This window comes from Garra rufa, chromosome 13 (genome assembly GCF_049309525.1).
Source record: "Garra rufa chromosome 13, GarRuf1.0, whole genome shotgun sequence".
NCBI lineage: Eukaryota > Metazoa > Chordata > Actinopteri > Cypriniformes > Cyprinidae > Garra > Garra rufa.
In genome coordinates, this window is record NC_133373.1 from 32991184 (window position 1) to 33000211 (window position 9028).

Sequence of the window (9028 nt, forward strand, 5' to 3'; positions counted from 1 at the left end):
CCAAATCCACTGTAATTTTATAAATAATTATTATTTTTTTTGTCTCAGAATGTAGTTTTAAGAGCTTTTCAGGTGGGAATATACTTGTTTATAGTTCATATATGCAGTTTGTTAATAAAGATAACATCTTTTTAAAAATTAGCATCAAAGTTTTTGGACATGAGAGCTCCAGGACAGCAGCGACCGTTCAGCGCTCACTTCAGCCAGATCTTCTGGAATTTACAGCTGGCTCTGATGTCTCTATAGTGGTTAAACATGAGATATAATTTGTTTTGGGTAAATCTAACGGGCGGTCTTTGGTCTTATTAAACTATTATTTGTTCTAGAGCAAATAGTTTTGCCAAAATCTCACCATGTTTATGTAAAAAGCCTTTGTACATTTGACTGAACTGCCTAGCAACTTATATGATGGCTGTTGTTGTTATTTATTGAATATTATTATTCAATAAATAATGTTTTATATAAAAAGTATAGTATTTAAAAATGTTTAGTATTGAGAAACGGTGTTTGTGTTTGTGATGGTGATTTTAGTTACATTGTTTTGCCATTAGATGGTGACAAGATTTTTTATGAGTTAGCAGACTATTGAGACTTTTAGACTGAAAAGTTAATGCTATGAACTAACATTATTTTTAGTTTCAACAACAGCTTGACACAGAGAACAAATGCACTGAGCAGCAAAATCACCCTTAACAGATGAAAGGATATTAACGTTGCGACAAAGATAACGCTGTCCTGAGCAGATATTCAAACAAATGTTTCTTTTGAATATGAGACTGATCTGAAGAATGAATGCTGCAAGATGCAGGTAATCACACTCGCCCAGTCCATCTTTCTTTCATTATACTCTACATAATACAGTGAGCTTTTAAAACAGTAATACAATAAGCTTTCAATGGAGCAACTTAACATTCCTTTGTTGCTAGTTTTAAAGTGACATTTTGGAATTAGTAATAGAGGCCTGTGCTCAGCTGGTAAACTGTTATATTTGAATTTGTGGTGGAGAGAAGTAGTTCCGACAAAAGAGGGCTTTTACAAACTGTCAAACTGTTGTATAAACACAATATCACACTCGTAGATGTGAGATATGGCTATATATCGGCACGCTGTGATTAATATGTGACCCTGGACCACAACACCAGTCAAAAGCGTTTTTTTTTTTTTTTAAATTGAGATTTATACATCATCTTAAAGCTGAATAAATAAGCTTTCCATTGATGTTAGGATAGGGCAATATTTGGCCAAGATACAACTATTTGAAAAAAAAAATGTAAGAAATGTAAAAAATATCTTAATAGAACATGATCTTTACTTAATATCCCAATGATTTTTTGGCATAAAAGAAAAATCTATAATTTTGACCCATACAGTGTATTTTTGGCTATTGCTAATATACCCATGCTACTTAAGACTGGTTTTGTGGTTCAGGGTCACATATGTGATAATATAATTTATGTTTTTACAGTATGTGTTAAACATGAGCTTAGTCATCATGTTCTATATAATGTCTGTGAAATGTTGCCTCAAACAAAACCTGAGCTCAAATCAGTCCAGTAACAAAAGGACACAGATTGGTCTTGAAGTTATCCATTGACCACTTTGAGCGCACAATTCACAAAATTCTCTCAATAGTTCTGACATTCAGTTGGCATCTTTGTGTCAGAATCATGAGTCATCCATAATCTCAGCCGGACAATAACTGACAAAAGATGGTAATCTCCACTGTTCAAGGCCACAAATCAATGACCACAATGTCATCCGTAATACTATTACAAGGATGGAATCAAGGGAGGGAGCTTTAATAGGGAAGATATCAGCATGTGAGGGCTTCTGGATTTTCCCTTAACCGAAAAAAGAACAGAAGATCTGGCGTCTATATCCAGCCATGTCCATTAATCATCTCCAGTTGCTTTTGTGTTGCGCAGTCTCAATGCACTGGTCACAACAAACTAAAGCCATCTATTATGCCTGATATTAATACAGAAAGGCCAAGATGATTTATAATGCTTTTTTTTGGCGACATCGTTTGCTAATTAATAACAGCGCAATCTCCCGTCGAGTAAGACCGCCCTAGTATCACTACCTTTATTTTTTTTTTCTAATTTATTAACACATTTTCATGCACAAGCCAATACATGTTTTCCTCCACTGAGTTATTATAGATTCATCATTAAGTAGGTCACACACCAGATAAAGAGGTAGAGGCAATGCTCCAGTGGTTATTCGACAGCCTATTTCTAAGTTGGTGGAACCTGCGAGAGCAGCGGTGCACTTTTAATCAAACACATACAGGATGTTTTGTTATAACAGTGAATGGGTCGAGCTAATGACATTTGTCTAGAAATTTGACACCTCCAGTTTGTCAACTAGTATAGGCGGCATGAGTCAGGCTGTTGAATAATGATGATCCATGAATCCAAATTAAGTGCTGATCTGCCCGGTGGTTATGAACAGTGCGAGGGAAGCAGTGTTCTCAGAACAGTGAGGAATGAGGATTGATGTGATGTGATAGGGGAGACTGGGACTAATTGCTGCAATTTTTACACCAGTGATTATTTCTAAAGGGTGGGTTGATTTTGGTAAATTTGTTATATGCACGAACAGTACTTTAAAGGAATAGTTCACCCAAAAATAAAAATTTGCTAAAAATGTACTCACCCTCAGACCATCCAAGTGGTGGAAAAGTTTGTTTCTTCATCAGAATAGATTTTGAGAAATTTAGCATTACATTACATGCTTACCAATGAATTCTTTGCAGTGAATGGGTGTCTTCAGAATGAGATTCCAAACAACTGATCAAAACATCACAATGATCCGCAAGTAATCCACATGACTCCAGACCACCAATTTAATGTCTTGTGAAGTGAAAAACAACCTGATCTCATGATAAAAATTTTTCCTGTGGGAACATTTTGGAAGATGCGAAATACATACCGTCATGTACGTTTCGTGACATATTTGATGTAAAATGTTTACTGAGTGGCATTAAAAGAGTGTTTATTTTTTTTCTGGAACAGATGAATGTACGTACAGTATGGACTTGAAATGTCCGTTGAGTGGCACTATAACCCTGTATAATAACTCCACTATAATGCTCCATTTTTAAATAACGTACCATCTGCACTACACCTAAACCTACCAGATAGTATGAACTAGTGTTGGGTTTGAGTCCACCTAAGTCGAGTCCAAGTCAAGTCCAAGTCTTTAACCATTCGAGTCCGAGTCCAAATGGGTCGAGTCCGAGTCCAACTAAACACTACTGTTTGTCAGTATCTTAACCTTGTTTTAACCTTTACAACTAGAATAAGGCAATGAGAATTTAAATGCAGCAAAAGCAAATCTCTATTGCATATTGCCATTTTTGATTTCACACCATCTCATAATTAGTGTCCTGCTCAGCAAACTTAAAAGTCATGAAACAGAAGTTATAGCTTATGTATTGTGACATATTTCAGAGTGAAATAGCTTTTAGAATGTGAAAAATTAAAGGGAGGACAGAACTTGACTTTATTTGTTGTTATATAGTAAATGTATAAATTAAATGGGGTGGGTAGGAAGCTTAGTGAATGAGACCTGAGGAGCAGAGAATGCACTTATCCCTGTGGCTGTGTTTTGGGTTTTATATGACGAATGGTTAGACCTTAGATAGGATAGATGGCATTTAATTTTTTTTTTCTTGGATGAAAATGAGGCTGTGAGGGTTAATGACAGTTTTTAAGTAGCAGTCTATGGAAACCATGGAATAAAAGAGTAAAAAAAGTAAATATGAGTTTATATTTAAAAATTTCACGATTCCGAGATTATATCTCACAATTCTGATAAGAAAAGTCATCCTCCCTTTTCCCTTGTCAGCTCAAAATTAATGAGTTTATATCCCACACTTCTGGCATTTATTTCCCTCAGAACTGACAAACTCACTACTGTTGAGGTAAATTGAGTTATAAAGTCTGAAATACAACATATAAACGACATTCTGAATTGTGAGATAAAATAGGTAAATGTAATATGACGCAGTCTGCTGCAGCAGGTTTACGCTGCTGTCGCTTTAAGACTGGACGCACAGATCATATATTTTGACACATCTGTATTTCTCCCAACTGTTCAAATTAACTCAAGACAAAACCGAATGCATTCGCATGAATAATCTCCAAGATGGTGCATTTTGACATTACTTTTCGTGTAAGCTTGTAGCAATAACATGCAAAAGAATGCTTAATTCAGCATTCACATGCTGACTGAGAGGCGCTTTCGGTGAGCCCGCTTTGGGTGTGTGTGAATGCAAAGAAACCATCTGGCTTTCAAGTACTGGCAAGACTTTTAAACACGTGTGAATACTGAATGTCACTTTCGTAATAATGCATCGAGTCAGTAAAATTTCCATCAACTGTCCCTGGACTCGGCGGACTCAGCAATAATTCCCGAGTCCGAAAAGCTTGAGTCTGAGTCAAGTCCGAGTCAAAATGCATCTGAGTCTGTGACAAGTCCGAGTCCACTAAAAAGTGTACTCGAGACCAGACTCGAGTCCGAGTACAAGTCCGAGTACCTCAACTCTAGTATGAACAAAAGCAAATGTGATTAGGGATGCGCCAAAATGAAAATTCTTGGCTGAAACCGAAAACCGAAGAAGAGGAAACTAAGGCCGAAAACCGAAACACCGAAAGAATTATGGCAGTTATTAGTACCATTGCATTTATGGCTGTGACTGTGTACTACACCGCGTTCCAAATTATTATGCAAATGATATCTTTCTCTGGTTTTCATAATTAGTCAATGCAAATGACAGTCAGTATAATTTTTAAGTCATCAACCATTAGGGTATAATTCGAATTTTATTGAACAAACCTCCTAATGATAACAGTATTTATTTCAAAAATAAAAAACTGAAAATACACTGTTCCACATTATTATGCACAACAGAGTTAAAACATTGTATAGGTTGTAAAGAACTGAAAATGGGCATTTGCTGAATTTGCAGCATTAGGTGGTCATATTTACTGAAATCAAAAGCTATTTCAATCAAAAACATCCTAACTGGGCAAGTTACATCTTACCATAGGACCCCTTCTTTGATATCACTATCACAATTCTTGCATCCATTGAATTTGTGAGTTTTTGGAGAGTTTCTGATTGAATTTGTTTGCAGGATGCCAGAATAGCCTCCCAGAGCTGCTGTTTTGATGTGAACTGCCTCCCACCCTCATAGATCTCTTGCTTGAGGATGCTCCAAAGGTTCTCAATCTGGTTGAGGTCAGGGGAGGATGGTGGCCACACCATGAGTTTCTCATCTTTTATGCAGATAGCAGCCAATGACACAGAGGTATTATTTGCAGCATGAGATGGTGCATTGTCATGCATGAAGATGATTTTGCTACGGAAGGCACAGTTCTTCTTTTTGTACCATGAAAGAAAGTGGTCAGTCAAAAACTCTACATACTTTGCCGAGGTCATTTTCATACATTTAGGGATCCTAAAGGGGCCAACCAGCTCTCTCCCTATGATTCCGGCCAAAAACGCCACCTCCTTGTTGTGGTCGCAGCCTTGTTGGGACATGTTCCATCCACTACTCCATCCATCTGGACCATCCAAAGATGCACAACACTCATCAGTAAACAAGACTGTTTGAAAATGAGTCTTCATGTATGTCTGGGCCCACTGCAACCGTTTCTGCTTGTGAACATTAGTTAGGAGTGGCCGAATAGTAGGTTTATGCACAACTGCAAGCCTCTGGAGGATCCTACACCTTGATGTTCGCGGGACTCCAGAGGCACCAGCAGCTTCAAAAACCTGTTTGCTACTTTGTAATGGCATTTTAGTAGCTGCTCTCTTAATCTGATGAATTTGTCTGGCAGAAACCTTCCTCATTCTGCCTTTACCTGCACAAACCTGTCTGTGCTCTGAATCAGCCTCAAATCTCTTCACAGTACAATGATCACGCTTACGTTTTCGTGAAATATCTAATGTTTTCATACCTTGTCCAAAGCATTGCACTATTTGACGCTTTTCGGCAGCAGAGAGACCTTTTTCTTTCCCATATTGCTTGAAACCTGTGGCCTGCTTAATAATGTGGAACATCCTTCTTAAGTACTTTTCCTTTAATTGGGCTCATTTGGCAAACTATTTATCACAGGTGTCTGAGATGCATTTCATTGATCCAAAGAGCCATGAGACACAATACCATCCATGAGTTTAATTGAAAAACAAAAAACTGTGTGTTTATGACACTTACATCCAATTTGCATAATAATTTGGAACGCGGTGTAATTTTACTCAAATCAAGGCATTGCATAAATTAATATTAAAGTTTCAAAGAATAAATCAGTTATATTAATTTAAACAATTATCAGTCAAGTATTATATTACTTAAATAACATATACATATATTTTACTGCCTTTGTTTAAATTGTTTACATTTTTATAACACATTATCCATCAGTTCACATTTACAACTCTACATGTTTCTCTTCCAGCAGGAGGCACTATCAGAATGGTAAACAAAGCAGCGCAGCAAATTACTTTGAAACGTGCAGTGCTCATATTTATTCAATGGATAGCCTTTTGAAGTTTCATCAAATTAAGAGCTTTATTTAAGTCTTTCAAAAAACAACCCTTACACAATAGGGACTAAATTAATATCAGCATATGAAGTTTAACCGTCTCTCATTGTCTCTGAGAGAATGCACGTCAGATGCTGAAAGCACTGTCAGTTTTTACTTTCACTTTAACATATTGCGCAGTTTTCACGTTGCTTGTGTGATATCCATTGGCTCACCTCCACGGTTTAAAACATAAATATTTATAAAAAATACAGTATATAGAAAGGCATATCTTTAAAATATTGTGACGTAACACCAACGTAAAGCCATTGTTTTTCACTCACTGAAAGCCACATCTGTCTGCGCAATGCGCCTTTCTCTGCTCTCATCACTGGCTGCACTCATGACTTCAGACACACCCCTCTTGAAATTGCGGCATTACAAGTTTTGCAAATCGCTCTCCATGGGTCTTTCTCAGATATACTGAAATACGTCCACACCGCAGAAGTGTTGCTTCAGACAAGCACGTGCAGGCTGCGGTTTCTGTTTGCGTCAACATACAGTACTGTTTCGGCCGTGTTGTTTCGGTGATAAAAGTCTTTCGGTGACCGAATATTCGGTGCATCCCTAAATGTGATGTATTAATGCAATCGTAAGCATGCCCTTTGAGCTTGTTTTTCGATTTCTCACCTGTCAGATCTTTAATCGGGGGTCATGTTTTGACCGGTAGAATATATATCAGTGGTGTGTGGTGGTGGCAAAGTCCTCAACGTTTTTTTTTTTAATTTAGTCAAATGTAAATTCATGTCCCAGTCACATTTTCTTCGTTAAATAAACATTACTTAAACTATCAGGAAAAAAAAGAATAAAAATAAAAATTCTATTTTATATTTAATATCTTCAAATCAATTCTATTTATTAAAAGCAATTATAAATCTCATCCAGTGTTTAAGCATTTTACATTTATTCCAATAAAAAAAAAAATAATAATAATAAATATATAGTCACAGTCAGGCTGGTTGAGGAGTGGAGAATGGAGGAGAACCGGAGTAAATGCAAAAAGAACAGTTTATTAAATAAAACACTGAATATAATACAAAACAAACAAAAATAAAGGATAAACAGTCCAGGTGACCATGGCGGATCTGGGGGCTCAGGAAGCCATGGCCGAGTAAACAGTCCAGGAGGCCATGGCGGGTCTGGGAGCTCAGGGGGCCATGGCCGGGTGAACAGTCCAGGAGGCCATGGCAGATCTGGGGGTTCAGGGGGCCATGGCCGGATAAACAGTCCAGGTGACCATGGCGGATCTGGGGGCTCAGGAAGTCATGGCTGAGTAAACAGTCCAGGGGGCCATGGCTGATCAGGGGAGTAGCCCCCCCCCAAAAAAAAAAAAATTTCTTGGGGAAACTTAAGGCATAGTCCACCCAGGAGAGCATGGAAGGGCGTGCTGGGGAAAGCGCCGGCTCTGGAGGACGCGCAGGAGAGAGCTCCGGCTCTGGAGGGCACGCTGGCTCTTGAGGAGCTGGCTCTGGAGGACTGGACGACCCCAGCGGAGACTCTGGAGGGCTGGGCGTCTCCAGCGGAGACTCTGGAAGAGCAGGCTCTGGAGGGAGCTCTGGCGGTGCGGTCACTGGAGGGCGCTCTGGCGGCGCGGTCACTGGAGGGCTGGGCGGAACCAGCGGAGACTCTGGAAGGCTGGGCGGAACCAGCGGAGACTCTGGAAGGCTGGGCGGAACCAGCGGAGACTCTGGAAGGCTGGGCGGAACCAGCGGAGACTCTGGACTTGGCGGTAGCCATCTTGGGTACAGACTCAGGCTTGGTGGCTATCTTGGCCAGGGACTCAGGCTTGGCGGCCATCTTGGCCGGGAACTCAGGAACGGCGGCCATCTTGCGTGCAGACTCCTGCGTGGCAGCCATCTTGCGTGCAGACTCCGGCGTGGCAGCCATCTTGCATGCAGACTCCGGCGTGGCAGCCATCTTGCGTGCAGAATCTGGCGTGGCAGCCATCTTGTGAGCTGGCATGGCGGCCATTTTGCTAGCTGACGCTGGCCTGGCGGCTGATGGGCTGGAGCGTGGAGAGGAAGCCGGCAGGCTTGAGCGCAGGGCGGAGGCCGGTAGACTAGAGCGCGGGGAGGAGGCCGGCCACATCGGGCTGAGGACAGCAGCGGAGCTTTGGAGGATGACTGGAGATTTGGGACTGGGCTGGCGGCTCGAGCCGTTGACATGGTATGTGGAGGTTCTCGGCTTAGGGCAGGCTGGCGAGTTGCGCTGTGCCTGGGAGGGGGCTGGAAGATGAGACTTACTCGGACTAGGAATTTCCTCTATTTCAAAATCAGATCCATTTAAATAGAGAATGAGATTGATTAGCTCGATCAAGGAAAAATTACTAACGGGGAGATCGCAGCGAATCGTCTCATCATCCAGCCCCAAAACAAACACAGCGCAGATGGCAGCTTCATGCCAGCCTACCTGGTGGGAGAGCTCGATAAATTCCT